This window comes from Pleurodeles waltl, chromosome 1_2, assembly GCF_031143425.1.
Source record: "Pleurodeles waltl isolate 20211129_DDA chromosome 1_2, aPleWal1.hap1.20221129, whole genome shotgun sequence".
NCBI classification, from domain to species: domain Eukaryota; kingdom Metazoa; phylum Chordata; class Amphibia; order Caudata; family Salamandridae; genus Pleurodeles; species Pleurodeles waltl.
The window spans coordinates 1212555059-1212570404 of record NC_090437.1 but is presented as its reverse complement, the minus strand read 5'-3'; the positions used below and the strand labels follow the sequence as shown (position 1 = coordinate 1212570404).

The 15346-nt window shown below is 44.0% G+C and overlaps 1 protein-coding gene and 1 non-coding gene across 2 annotated transcripts in view; one reads left to right on the top strand and one right to left on the bottom strand.

Moving 5' to 3' along the window:
* Positions 1-15346, top strand: part of TACC3 (transforming acidic coiled-coil containing protein 3) — a 293528-nt gene that overhangs the window by 225776 nt on the left and 52406 nt on the right. The gene's annotated exons all lie outside the window — the stretch shown is intronic.
* Positions 1785-1850, bottom strand: LOC138257791 (small nucleolar RNA U54). Its single transcript, XR_011198397.1, has one exon. It is a non-coding gene; the product is annotated as a small nucleolar RNA U54 (small nucleolar RNA).

Below are 15346 nucleotides of genomic sequence, written 5' to 3'. Positions count from 1 at the left end.
TCCAAAGGTTTGAGACCACTCCTATGGCACGATCATAGCCTCCTTTATGCTTCTGTCAGCAGAAAATTGGTGCAACCAATTTTGGAGTAGAGGATCAAGACAGAATTGGAGATGTCTCCACTAAGTGGAAGTAATTTATTTTGTGGATCCGCTATGGAACAAGGCATTCTCTCTTCTCCTTGCCTTTGATGGGGCCAAGCAGGATATTTTAAACAGTAAAACGGTCACCTCTTGGTGACTAACCTATCTAAATATTATAAAATTCCAGAATTCCTACTGTTACAGAATTTCGTCACCCTTTTGACCCCAGGTGCCCCCAGTCTAGTTGTGTATGCTGTTTTTCTCCTAAATCAAATATTTGTATGTATGTGCTTTTGGGCTATGTTTATTCTATGATTAGTCCATGTTTTAATAAGTGTTCCAATAATTATGTATTCACTGCATATGTATAATATTTACAAATATATTGCATTCTTCCCTTTTTATAAAGTATGTAACAATGTAGTAGATATGCAAGTCTCTTACAAGTGAGTGTGCTTCTAGCACGTAATGAGGACAAAACACTTTCTCCTGCACTTTTTTTTTCATTCTCTGAGAAGTGATTTAAAAAGAGTGTAATGCTTCCTTTAGAGTCTCAGAAGACCATTCTATCCATGGACCAATGTCTCTGAGGCGATCTGCAATTGTTTTCAGATAACATTACCTATACACGAATTGTAGTTTTTAGAGCATAATTACCAATTTTCACTGTTACACCGTTCACTATGAAAACCATCTAATGTAAAAACGCATGGGGTACTTAAACAGCTGGGAAAGGTTGCCTTCACTATTTGTATTGTGTGCAGTTGGGCATGGCAGCTCAGACTAGCATGGCAGGTGAGTCGATTTGTAGATGAAAAAGATTTACCATCTACCTCAGCGGGCAAAACACTAGATGCCCATTTCAAAATAAGTGAGGCAGGGATCATGACAAAGGGTTGTTTTGGCACTGGTTGTATGTGATGCCATAGAAAAACAAGCATTGGCCAAGCCAATGGGTTTCGCCTTTTGTCTCTCATGGCGTTTGTTTTTTGTTTTTATCTAAGTTATATTGCACAACAGCTCAACTGCTCTGCGAAATGTGAAAAAAGACACTCAATTTACTGAGGTTAGTGTTGATTAGTTAGTATTAGTACATATTTAGAACGATATATAGCTTTTTTAGGTGTACAGTCTAGACTATATATAGTCTATGGATCAATAGGAAACCAGGTAACTATAATAACATAGTAGCTCTTTAAGAAAGCACTTGAGTGACTACTTAAGTTCCTTCATCATAGCTCAGTTGGATCAAATCCTAGACTTTTGCTACAGAAATGCTCACGTCAAGGACCAAACACTTTCAAAAATATCCATATGATTATAACACCACTCAAGCTTTGAAGAAAACGGCAAAGCCAAAGTTGTCTTCTTACAAAAGAAACCTATTCCACTTATCTTGGTGGGCATGGAAACTGGTCCATTGACTTTCAGGTTTTTCTCTTTAGCACCTCTAATAAGATCAGCACACACTAGAAAGACAAAAAAGGTTTGGGATACAAGTTACACTCGGGCAAAGACAAATGATAATTTTACAATTTTGTTAATTGACAGCAGAACAAATGCTATTATGTTCTATAATGCAACAATTTAAGGCGGGAAAAAGCTTACTACTTCTTGCAGGGAGTAGGGCACTGATGTTTGCAGGTTGCTACAGTAGCATTTGATTTCACCTGAAAGATGTTATACAAAAGCCCAAATAATATAGTTGCCTCAGAATAGCGAATAAATAAATTGCAGTAATTCGTTTCTACTTTGTATCCTTATTGCCAATTAATAAATCAGGACCCGCCATCCGTCCAAAATAACCTAGGGCATTAGCCTTATAACTAAACACGAATCAAGATGAACAAAACGTTCATCATTTTGTTTCTGGTTGGAAAAAAAAATCAGACTGCCAACCCTGTCAGCCAGATAATACTTGTATGCCTTTAAATTCCTTCATAACTAACTTTGGGGCCTTGACAATATAGGAAGCTCCCACACAGCAATACCCTAGTGAGCGAGTTACCTGTTTCAAGTGACTTCACATTGCTGCTAGACGGGGATTCTGATGCGGTGGATAGCTACTTACTGTTTCACAGGTACTTTACCGGTGTCTTTAAATGCTCAAAAAAAAAAGTAAACATTTACAAAAAAACAACAAAATACTGTGACTTTAAAGAAGTGTTAAAGGTTAGTGTACACAGGAGGCAGCCAGAACAATAAACTGTGCAGAATATAGCTTGCCTTTTCCGGGACACGAAGTGACTGTGTAATTCATCCACAACTCAGACAGCAGCGCATCCTTGACTGCCTTCCCACAAGAGGAAAAAGGCACACCGACAGAACGCGCCTCGATGCCACAAAAATGGTTGACCGTGTTATACAAATTCAAACAACCTTTTTATTTAGAACGTGTTACAGTCCAACTTGCATCCTGCAAAATTGTTTTGTACAACACACAAGATAATCTGCCCTTAAACAACGCACTTCAGTTTGAAGTGTGCAGTCTGAAGACATGAACCATTAAAACGAGCTCATGTGTCTAATACTATGTGAACCACCCCATTATTACACAGTTAGACCCCTGAACCAGAGAACGGACTGTGGGGAGAAATGCGGTATCTCCTTCCAGATTTAACTTTGATATTATCCTGCCTCCAGCTTATAAACCACAAGAACAGGAAAAAAGTGGGATCCCATTGAGGACGAAGAGAATAGAACTATCCTTGAAATTGTCATTGATAAACTAAAGCCCACGCACACATTGACAAGCAGGAAGTCCAAACCTACCATGCGACGGAGAATAACATTCCACGTGCATTACTGCTACTGTCCTCACCATGGCTAATATGCTTCCTGACGGATTTGTTTGTCCCCAAATAAAGAAAAGAACGAACGGTGGTCTAGGAAATGACAGCAGACCTCAATAAAAGAAAGTGAAAAGGTGAGGGGTAAGAAATTTACACAATGCAATACACCATGGGATAGGAACCCGCCCCTCTAACCTGGAAAGACATTGTCAAATTACTTGATGCAACCCATGCAGAGCACTGAAAGGATAGCAGAGGTGGAGCTTGCATGTAAATATGGCGCTTCTCCAGAGTATATAATTGTGGCCGGTAATGCTGCAGTTCCGGTGCTTATGTCCCCTTGTTAATTTAGTTTGTTATAAGATAGCGCCATGTGCTATGATATTTACCTAAAAACGGCCGAAAGTACAGCAGAACTGTTGCTAATATTATAAGAACACCCCTTTAATACTGTGGCTATCGTATAAAACTAAGATTAGGCCAACTAAAACTCATCTGATCCGGCCTTTCTTAGTAATTCTGGCACAAATGAGACCGTAAGACAGAGGAACCGAAAAAATATGCGGTAGGTTTCTGGCCTTTAACGAGGAATGAACAATGTTCCAAAATGACTGACAGTAGTCTGCATTCTGTAAACAAAAGGGCCACCATGTTCTAGATACTGCCAGAATCCCATCCTTCATTGTGCTGTTGAGGAATTAGTGTCTCTTAGATGAAAAACAAAGTGTTCTGAGAAACGGCGCTGTGAAGAGATGACATGCGTGCAGCCACAGGGCGATTTATTTAAAGAAGCACAGTGCAAGCATAACAAAGTTCCCCAAAAGCAGATGAAAACAGTACTTGGACCTTGGGACACTGATCTGAAACACATGAGGAACCAGCATTGGTAAATGCAGGAAATAGTATGTTACAGCCAATAGGAACGGAAGAAAAGTAAGTGGCAAGTACAGGAACTAGGGAAAAGCAAAGGCAGGATGTAAGCCCCTTATAAGATTTATATTGACTACAATAGATTTCACAAGCACAGCATAAGCGAAACCTAATGACTTCATGGAATACTGTTGCTGAGTGACAATTTCATCTAAACTGTTCAATGGAATTTTTCAAAATGAATGGCATTTACCTTTTCATAGAAACCAATTCATAGATTCTTTGTGGTCGAAATTGAGTTTTGAATGCTTATTGTTACGTGTAAATGTGATGGTTGCAGATCTTTATTTAAGAAAGTTTTATCAGATATTTATTTCAGTACTTTTACTTCAAGTGACTTTATTTCATATGTATATCTTAAACAATTACTTCGAATGCTTTTAATTTACTGACCTGTATCCACCAATAAACACTGTCCATTGCAGACCCTCACAAACCATAAACACATTAGTCCCTGCCCCTAAAACTCATCACCACACCTAAACTACTCTTCCCTGAAGCCTAAAAGCCTTTTCTACCCCAAAACTCCAACATCTGTAACTCGATCACTCCCTACCCCCATCTCCACCCATTCCTGTAGTCTAAAAAACCTTTTCTATGCCTAAACCCCACCCATCCCATACTCCTTAAAACACCTCCGCACACCCAAACTCCACTTATCCCTAAACTAAAAAAAATAACACTCTGAACACCCTTAAACCTGGAGGCGCATGGGAGCCAGTACATCCTGGTAGCATGCTCATATCAGTGGCACGGGAGGTGGTAGCAGTGTAGACCAGGCCTCAGGTGCTCAATAACCCCAACATATGAAGTAATAACTTGGAGCTCTCACAGCCCTTAAATGGCCTGAATCCTCGGGTGAAAGGGGAGGGTGTGGGGGGTAGGTAGGGGGCTGTCAGTCAAGGCCTTCTCTCGACAAAGTCCACAACAAAAAACGTGTGCCAACTTTTACACCCCTGCTACCAGGAGTGTGCTTCATATCTGGATCCGGCTGCGCTGCTGCCTGGATGGCCCCTGGTTGGTTTGTCCCCTAAGAGTAGACTAGAAACACATCCAGATGGCAGTATTTAAAACTGCATAGGCTCCCCCTTCCCCCTGCCACAGATGTTGGGACCTTTGGGGTAGGTTTGCTGACGAGCCAGAAGTGTGTAGTCAATCAAAACTGCAACGCATGGGGTGTGCGCTGTGGCCCTAGACATTCCCCATAGGCCTCACAGTGGAATCTCCCTTGTTACAAAGGGTAAGGATAAATCAGCCAAACCATCCAAAGTGAATACAATATTAAATTACACGCAGCCCCCACCTGTTGAGAAAGCCACAGATGGGACCTCATGCGCCCGATGGTGAAGGGAGACCCTGTGGCGTCACTGTTTCTTACTGACCTTATGGAAGCTATCTGTTCTTCCAGGGATGATTTGGCACAAAAGATAGACTCAGTTGCGATAGACCTAAATCTAGTGTGCACTGACTTGTGGAAAACTACGGAGAGTGACCAAGACAGATCAGACAGTCGTTAGATTGCAACAGGAAGTCAGTACACTGCGAGACATAGTGATCCTTCTTCATAAAGCAGACAGTGCTTGGATGACAGACAGGAAGGAAGTGAGGGCTGATCCCGAAGAAATAATTTAAGATTTGTGGGATTTCCACGGTGTGCTGAGGTTCAGTATACAGAACTGAGTAGCTCGCTACTAACCTCCCCCCTGAAACTATTGAGGTTCCCCCCTATTGAAAGAGCACACTGAGTGCTGATGTTGCCACCGAAGTGGCCATCCGGCCCAGTATGAAATGACTTGTCAGTAGGGACTTATATCCTTTCTGGTTTGTGAGGGAGTTTATAACGTGTACATTTTATACATGTCAAACCTTTAATAGTAATAGGATGCCGGTGTGGAAGCCCTGTCGTGCGTTGGTGTTAGTGGCCTATTGAGACCGCCTCTCACCATCCTGAATGACCTCTGCCCAAGGGGAGGGGTAGTTGTGGTGTTCTTCGATTTGTTATGGATCAGTTTCAGCAAAGAACAATGTCTATGGAAAAAATAATCCTTTGCTAAATTATGGGGGGGAGGGTGTACCAGGGACCATGCGGGTGACTCCATTAGTTGAGTGATCAAGGTCAGGTGACGTTAGAATGATGACTGCTGCATACACTAAACTACTCACTTGGAACGTACACGGGTTAGCACGATTTAAAAATCGCAGACATGTCTACAGCTGTCTTTGACGCTATGGGGTGTGAATTGCTATGCTGCAAGAAACCCGTCTTATCCAGGTTATGCCTGGCGTGGGGGTACTTATTTGGCTGGTACCGGAGGGTCCTGTTCCAACACAGTAACCATATTTTGGACCCAGATGGTAGATACGTGATTGTTTGGTAGATTGGATGGCAGGGAAGTATGTAATGTTTATGCCCCAAACTCTGACTTGACTTTCTTTACCCAGGTTCTAGGAGAGAAGGCTCCATTCCTGGATGGATTGCTGGGACTGTAATTGGGTCCTGAGCAGTGGGTTTGACCGAGAACAACCTCGAGCCCAGCACAAAGCCCCATCTTACAGCTTCTCTCTGAACTTTGATGTCCAGTTTACATCTTGTTGATGTCTGGCGTTGGAGATACTCCGCCCAGAAAATATTTTCAAGCTATACCCTGGCGACATGCACTGACAGCCGACTCAATTATTTCCTGGTCAGCTCAGATACAGTACCCTCAGTGGATGATGTCTCATACCTGCCCCGTATATTTCAGATCATTCCCTGGTTCTCTTGACGTATTGGCAGGAGATGGGTAAAACCACTGTTCCACTATGGTGACTCGGGGCAGAGGCTCTAGAGTATTCCCTGCTTATGCAAACGATATGGACCTCCAGTGAACACTACTTTTCAGAAAACTTTAAAACGCAACCTCCAGGACACAGGAGTGGGAAGCCATGAAGGTGGTGGTAGGAGGGATCCGCAGATCGATGCCCTATGGGGGTCCAACTAGAGAGAGTTCCAGGTGGAAGTAACACAACTGGTCGTTCTTGAGCCACTTCTGTCCGTGGACACTAGAGCTTCTGCTACCTAGCGCGTGGCACATACTACGGTATTAGATGACTGGCGCAGACTCGATAAATACACATACAAAACCTATAAACTGCTCTTACATGTGGAGCGGGATAGGCTCTGGATAACACTGTAATGACATTAAGTTCTCAGTGGGATGACTTAATGTCATTACAAGGATCAGTAATTCACACCTAACAGGTGATCAACACTGTTTTTTTATGATCACCTCTGCAAGGTATACATGGTGGGACAATCACCAACTAGGGAATCCCTTGATTTTGTCCTGGGAGTTAAGCTTCCTCATCTGGTGTTGGCGACTACACCGAGTGCCTCTATTACTAGAGACAATGTGCGTCAATCAGATGTCAAAAATTGAGAAAAACTCCAGGTGGAGATGGGCTACCTGCAGAGTTTTCTCGTAAGTACGTGGAGATATTCGCGGATTCACTACTAGAGGTACTCTAGGTACTCTGTCAACAGATTAATTTGCCGGGGTCTTCCTAGATGTAGATCAGGCTTTTGAGTCCTTACAATGGGACTATCTATTGCAGGTGCTCAGCAGAATGGGACTGCCGGAGGGCTATATCCAATGGGTTATGCTCCTGTATGCACATTCATGTGTCTGCGTCCCCTCAGGCTGGTTGGGGTCAGCCCAGCTGCATCACTGTAGGGGAACGCAACAGGGCTGCCCCCTCTCGCCACTCCTATTTGCTATTGCAATGGAGCTCTTAGCGGTAATGGTTTGACGGGCTTTGCATCCCTGGGGTGATTGACTGGGTGCTACCTCCCACGTGATAGCATTATACGCCGATGATACCTTCGTGTATTTACAACAGCCCAGAGACTCTGTTCCAATCTTACTCCATATCATGCAACTCTTTAGGGAAGTCTCAGGGATCCACATCAATTGGTCTAAATGGAAGATGTTCCCCATGGGTAAGCTGGCAGGAATACCGATCAAGAATCTTCCTGGGGTAGATATTCCTTGGGAGTCAGTTGAAGTTCGATACCTGGGCATTCATATAAGACATGACGCTTAGCCGTATCTCAAGAGGCATATTGGCAGAGTGGTAGAGTGTATGCTTCTAGGGAATGCTCCCATTGCCCTTAATGGGATGAATTACTATTGTTAAAATGATTGTTTTGCCTAGATGCCCCAGTGCCCACTAGCTGCTCCTCAACTAGGAAGGGGGTGCCTGGTTTAATCCATATGAGCTCCTATAGTAAAAGAGTAGGGCGCTGTTTCAGTCCCAGTCTATGATCGGCTCCCACTCAATGAATCCGCGTTACTGGCAGCTGTCAGACCCCTCTTCCTGGTCTGAGACACGGGCCGGCTCCCCGATGGCTGCCTCTGACTGTAATGCACTTCTCCGGTCTCATATAATATGTTCAAGATTGGGGGCATGCGATAGACATTGCGTAGATGCTCCTCGGCGTCCTTTGGCTCGATGGCGGCTGGGTCGTGATCTTTTGACACCCCCCCCCCCCCCCCCCCCCCCCCCCCCCCCCTTGTGTTTCTGGTGTCGTGGGCTGCCGGGCCTGGTCCGTTGCCTCCAGCCAGTCCTAGGCTGCCTCGGGGGTAGTACACATTTTTAACTGTCCCTTAGCCACCACCTGGAGTCTTGCTGGATAAAGAAGAGAGTACTTCAAGTTCAAGGGCACAGAGTTGTCGTTTCACAGCCAAGAAGGAGCTCCTTTGCTTTTGCACAGTCAAAGTATAATCCAGGAACAGCATGACATTGGCGTCTTCCACCTGGATGCTTTGCAGTGACCTTGCCTCATGTAAGATGGAGTCTCTATCCGCATAGTGTAGTAGATGAAACAGAAAAGGGTGCAGACCCGACCCTGGCACCAAGGGCCTCACCGGTACCCTATGTGCCTGTTCAACAGTGAAAAACTGAGTGCCTCAGTGGGGACCAATTCCTTTATCCAATTTGCCACATAAGACACAGGGTCATTCCCTTCAACCACCTCCGGCAAACCCACCACTCAAATGTTGTTTTTCCGGGAATGCCCCTCTGACTCTTCCACTCTGCTTTCCAAAACAGGTACCCCAAAACTCAGTAGAAGCTTTGGTGCAGTCATTGCTGGATAGGGTAAGTTAGTGTAAGGTGTGTTCCATGGAGCATGATTTATCTGCTAATTTCTGGTGGTCCGCATGTAACAGATTAAGATAAGTTGCCACAGTGTATATTTCTGCTCCAGGGATGCTCTGGTTTGATCTAGTGACGTGCCGAAATGTTCCACAGCCTCCAGTACCGTGTCTAGTTTGTTGTCCAGTGTAGATGGAGAGACTGTGCTTTTGGCTGAGGAGCCATCACCTGCCCCGGTTTGTAACCGCTCCATGCTACGGGTGCCCAGGAACAGACTTCCCTTACCGTCTCTGTGGGACAGACTATAGTGCGCAGTGTAGAAGTCTCAATCCACGCACTCCACTGCAGGCCCATTCTGAAATAACGTAACTCAGCCAGCCACCATTGTGCAGTCCAGACACAACTTACATTCACCACATGTCCGGATTAAACAGGAGGTCCCCCAGTGGCTGTTTTCCAAGCAGGACACTGACAGTCCATCCATACTGCTTATGACAGGCGAGGGTGTCAGCAACTGTCCATCCTCTCTTCCTTCCTCCTAATAGTCACCCGTGTGGTAGTCCCTAGGTGAGGGGGAAGATGGCAACTGGTGCTCCCTTTATGAAGTGCTTCTGTTCAAAAGGCAGCCCCCAGCCTGGGAGCTCACTGTCCTCTGGCCTGTGCACACTGCTCGCCTGTGCTCTGCGAGCCGAAGCACCCGCTGATTAAAGACCCTTCATCACCCCTCCCTGCGGCTCTGCAATTCAGTGCAGGGCGGCTCACCTTCAGTGGCAATCTTGTGATATGCCTCTGGCTCCAGGCCCCTGTGCCCCCCCCCCCGCCTTCCTCACTCATCGGCTGTCCGTCCCCCAGCTTTACGTGGTGAAGGGTGCATTTGCGACCCAACAGATTTCAGGCCATGTCTCTGGTTGCCACTCTGGTCGCGTGTGCCCCGGCTGCCGCAGAGCGCCACCTCACTCCCTGTGTGACACCTCTAGATTGGGGGATGACAGGATAAACTGGGTCTCCAGGCGGAGCCCGGTTAGAATGCATCGGCCATGCTGGCTCCTCAGGCCATGCACCCCTGCAACATTTGTCGCCATTGCAGGCAGCCAATCAGAGCCCTGCTCCCACAAAAGCAAGGTGGCCCAAAAGTTTTTAAAAAAAAGTAAGGGGGGGGAGGGGAGCTGGGAGAGACCAGCGGCAGTTGTCTGAAGGCCCTTGATGCAATAAGGTACTATTTTTAAACCGAGTTCGAGGAACTCAAGAATCCCTCAAACCAAACTGTCCAGATAAACACATTTTTTAGACTTAATGGCTCAAACACTACTGAACAGATTTACCCCAGATCACAAACATGCTTTCTGGACCATGATCTAGCTTTCTGCAAATTTGGTTCAACTGTTTTTGGAATAGCACTGTTCACAAGTCTTTGGAAAATACATGGGGATTTTGTTTTGGGATCCACCCCATCCCCGGTTTCCATGCACAAACCATGCAAAAAAGCACTTTTAGGAATTTTCAAAAAGATACGCCAAACAGCGCCAAACCTTTTAGTAAAACCAAAGATGCATTTCCTATTCTCCTTTACTTTACGCACACCGCCATCACTTTATTATTATTATTTTTTTGCAGCAAAGACACCACTAATTATAAATAAGTACAAAACTACAAACAGAAAAGCTCTAACTAAATACATGACAGTAATGCCAACCGCACAGCCCAGGCTTTGAAGGTCAATCTGGGCATTACATCCGACTCTCCCTCTGGATACCTCTTAGGGCACAGACTCCACATTTCTTAGTGGGCAAGTCTGTTTTGGGAGTGGGAGGAATGTGATCAGGAAAGTGGCAATCTTTCAATCTAGCTACATCCTCCACCACTTCTTCTCTAGGAACTCTTGCCTGTTCCACCACAATAAGGCTCTTTCACTGACTCCTAAAATTTAACAAATTTCATCCTTGACTCTGGGGGAACAATCCTTGAACTCAAAAGCATTCAAAGTTGCTAAATGAAACAAATGGATGGCCAACTTTTTATACCACACTTAAGACTTACGAATAGAAGTGTAAGGTTCCAACCTCCGATCTACTCTATCAACGCCACCCATGTGCTTATTGTAGTCCAAAATGCACGCAGGTTTGCACACTTCTGCACCCTGACCCCAAACAGTCACAGAGGAAGTTCAGGCATCATGGATGGTAGTCAGCATGTACATATCCCTCCTGTCTGCAAATTTCAGAGCTAGCAGCTCATTATTCCTTAAGGCACTGCTCTGTCCCCTCTCAAGTTTGTTTTTTACAGCCAAGCTCCCTTGGATAGCCTTTAAGGCTAGAATGGATTGTGCCAGAAGCAACAGTGTCCACTCTGAACAATTCCTTGAACTGCACGCCAGTTAGAAGTTATCTACGTACAAAATAGTGATCTTTATTCAACAGTTGTCTACCAAGTTCCCCCCAATTTTCTCACTAACTCCAAAACTGGGCGGACAACCAGGGGGGTGTCCGTACTGGAATCCCTACCAGTGTAGACCTGGAAATTATACACATCCTGTACTACTTTGACATCATATACATCGTAATTCCATACCATGCTCTCTTGCTAAGAATGTACTGCTTACAAACCACACGCCCCCTGAACAGGACCAAAGTAAGTAGACCTCTGAAAACTGATCTACAAAATAATCAAGGACAGGCCTAATCTTATAAAGACGGTCACAATCAGGTTGATCTTGTGGCAAGGCTAAAGCATTATCAACAAAATGCAGCATCAGAAGAAGCAAATACCGATTACGAGTCACGGTTGCAGGAAATATAGTTGTTGCCATCAAGGGGCTAGTAGACCATTGACAGCTTCCTTGTCAATCCCATCCAAAAAAAAAGTCAGACCCACAAACGTTTTCACCTCTACCAGATTTGTGGGAATCCGCTGGGTAGCTCTGAACTGTGGCCTAAATCTGGCAGTGTTGGCCCTCAAAGACTGCTCTGCATACTAATTAGTCTGCTCAACAATCTCTTCCAAAAATACATTGTCCATAAGCAACTGAAAGAAATTGACAGGCAAAAAGTTTTCTGTATTCATTCTACACCCTGGGAGACCAGTAAGGGAAGGCAACTGTGGCTGCTCCATGTTTTGGGCAACCCAGAGTGCAGGTCTTGGAATGGGAAGCCTTTTAGCCCCAGGCAGCTGCACTATTGGCACATCAGTGTCCTCCTCTAAAACCGACCCTTCATCTGCACTGAGTGGCTTCCTCATCAGAAATTCCTCTCAGACAGACAATTCACTTCCAGAATCTCACTTTCTCCTCTGCCTCAGGTGCAGCGTCAGTCTCCTCATGACCAGAAGAAGACTCAAAGCATTACAACAACCTGCTGAGCTATCACTTTGCGACTGGCCATGATCCTTTCTAAGAAGTGTAACTTGACAAATGCGCCAACAAAAAGCAGCACTGTCTAATATTAGTAATAAACAAAGTGTTGCTTTATCACAGTTATGTACTCAAAACTATACCACTCACTTGCCTGAAAAAGCTGGATTCACCAGCAACTACTCTGCACAGACACAGCAATCACCAATGATATCCCATTAAAAAGAAAAAGCAAATTAGACATAAGACAACACAAATATCATTGTGCAGAAATCTAAGGCCAATTTGAGACACATTCCTGCATTTAGTACACCACATACAAACATGTCATTCATGCTTGACAACAATACTCTTTAGGAGTAAACATGCAACTATGCAAACTGCAGGTCAACCACCACCAAAACCACAAGGAGCCACAGTAAAGGAAGCAAAAGCTTTAACTAGAACAAAAAGGAGAAATGGACTGTTGAAATTACAAATACTTCGCCAGTTGACAAACACCACCCCACCAAACATTTACAATTTTTTCCATGGTGCCTGGTGGTTTCTGCGCCCCCCCCCCCTTGGGGGCAGAAGGCCTACAAAAAATGGGCCGATCTGCAGAAATGGCCATAAGTAATGGGCTTCCTTTTGGGGGGGGGGGCTGTTCCCCCTACACAACACACAGGACCCCCTCCTCCCAGGAGAAGGGGTCACCTGCAATGCGTTCTCTCTCCTAATGCACTGGAAGCAAATGGGGGGAGGGGGGGATTGTCGAGGTGGAAGGAGAAGCTGTACCCCCTTCCATCCCTGACTGGGGTGTGTGGGTGGAGGCCTATGGGGGGAGCGCTGTGACAAGGATGTTCCAATGTTTCTTTTGAAACCACTATAGTCCCTTTAAGAGGTAATTCATCGACCTGGGTAGACATTAATGATACTCTGGCTGGATATGATACGTGTGATGATTACGTGATGGGCTTGACACGACTTTGCCATCAAACTCATAAGTGAGGAGCCTGGCACCTGAGGTGAATTTAGGAAGTTACTCAGTTGGCAAGACCTACCAATATATTACATTATTTAGACAGTTGGAGTCCTAATGATATTTTTCAGAAACAAACTATAGAGTATGGACAGTATATACAAGGAATACTTCATGAGGATATTTCAGTATCACAACAGATATTCAGTGCATTATACATTTGTAATTAGTTTACAAGAGCAAAATCAAAATACAGTTGGTGATTGCATTCCATAAGCTAAAACTATATCAAATTGCATTACAATGCGATTTTTCACACTATATAACATCGTGCCCTGTGTATTCATATGTAAGGGCTACATATAGGTAACCAAAATCCATTAATGTTTCCAAAACTTAATGTGTTGAAAGAGGAGCTATAGCCGCTTCCTTCTTCCATTGTATTCAGACTTCTTGTCATAGTCTCCGTGATAAATCCATTGACCTTCCAGTCATAGAAATGCACTCAGTTTTCTTCCTCTCGCCAGCAGGCAAGCCGACTCACTACCAAGCATGTGTTATCTTATATCCTCAGACCAATGATCGTGTTGAGTAAAGTGTGACACTAGGGGCATTTGGGACACAAAAGCAGGTTTAACAGCAGTCTCATGTGTTGGGTGGTCTGGCCAATATAAATTAGGTCAGACACCAAATGCAATATACATCTGCGGAGTTATGGTTGAAAAAGAATTAGATTTCTTGGGCAATGAGACAATGAGTAAATCATTGTGTTGAAGATGAATTGACGGGTGATATGATTAGAGCATTTTAAAATGACCTATTACTGCTGGCATGCCCCAGCTGTGTTGTAGTGTTTCTTGGTTGGGTGTCTCCCTACCATGTGACCTACATGGTCATATGCTCTTGCTCCTCATATGAGAATAATGGAAGATCAGGAGATGTGTTATTGGTTTGTAGGATTGGCCAATATTTTTTCTATCATTTTTACTGTGATTGTGTGTATCGAAACTGGTAACACATACTATTTTGTCTTCTACTGTCCTGGTTTTAGCTGTAAGAACTCTTTCCTGTGAACGAAACAAGCCCTCTTCACTGCGTTCTTGATCAGTTTACTGGGTTGCCCTTCATCATTTTATGTATCAGAATTTGTGCCCCCTATAAGTAACCTATCATACATCTGTGCCTCAACCTAAGGAATTGTCCATAAGGTAAACCTTATTTGAGGGCCCCAGGATGGAAACTTCGATAGTGCAATAGTGTTTGTCTCAGTGGGCTTTCTATAAAGGCCAGTGATTAGTTTTCCTTCATGTCTAATGATCAGGTCAAGAAATTGAAATTGTATTTTGTCAGTGTCATAGTTCCTAGTGATTTTTCAATGTCCTTGACTTGTATTCAGATAGTCAATAAAGGTGTTCGATATGGTATTTGATATGGTAGCAGGACCTTTCCAATATGTAAAAATATAATATACCTTTTCCAACATATCACATGTGGTCTAAGAGGATTGCTATTGCAGACTACAGTGGTTCAAAATAGTCAATGTAGAATTTAGTCAGATTTTGGAAAACAGTGTCCTCATTGAAGTTCCATTACATTGTTGATCCCCATTGTACCAAAAATAAATTGCTTTTGAGGGCAGTATCTAGGAGCAGCAGCTCTGTTGGGACTTGAACTGGAGATGATTGTGTTCAGTATTCTTAAAAGGACTTCTGTGCATATAATTTAGCGTCAAACAATACAAGAATGTCCTGTTCAGGACTGAAATTACTATTCTCAAGCTGAACGTGTATGTACTGTCTTGTACATATTTGTATTTTGGGTTTGGGTACCGAATATTTGATAAAATAGGTTAAAGTAATGCCCCAAAGGCTTTACTATTGAGCCACAACTCGATTACTGGCAGGTTTTCCATGTCCTTGTGAACCTTCTAGTAGGCTATAGTGGATCAGTGTCCTGGGGGCATATCTTGGTGAGATAGTTAAATTCATGGGTGCTTAGAAAGCCCTCTTCTTTGGCTTGGGTTGTCACTCTCAGGATCTCAGGAACAAGTTTTTTTTTTGTAATGCTCCTGATTAATTTTTTAATTCAATATTTCTGTTT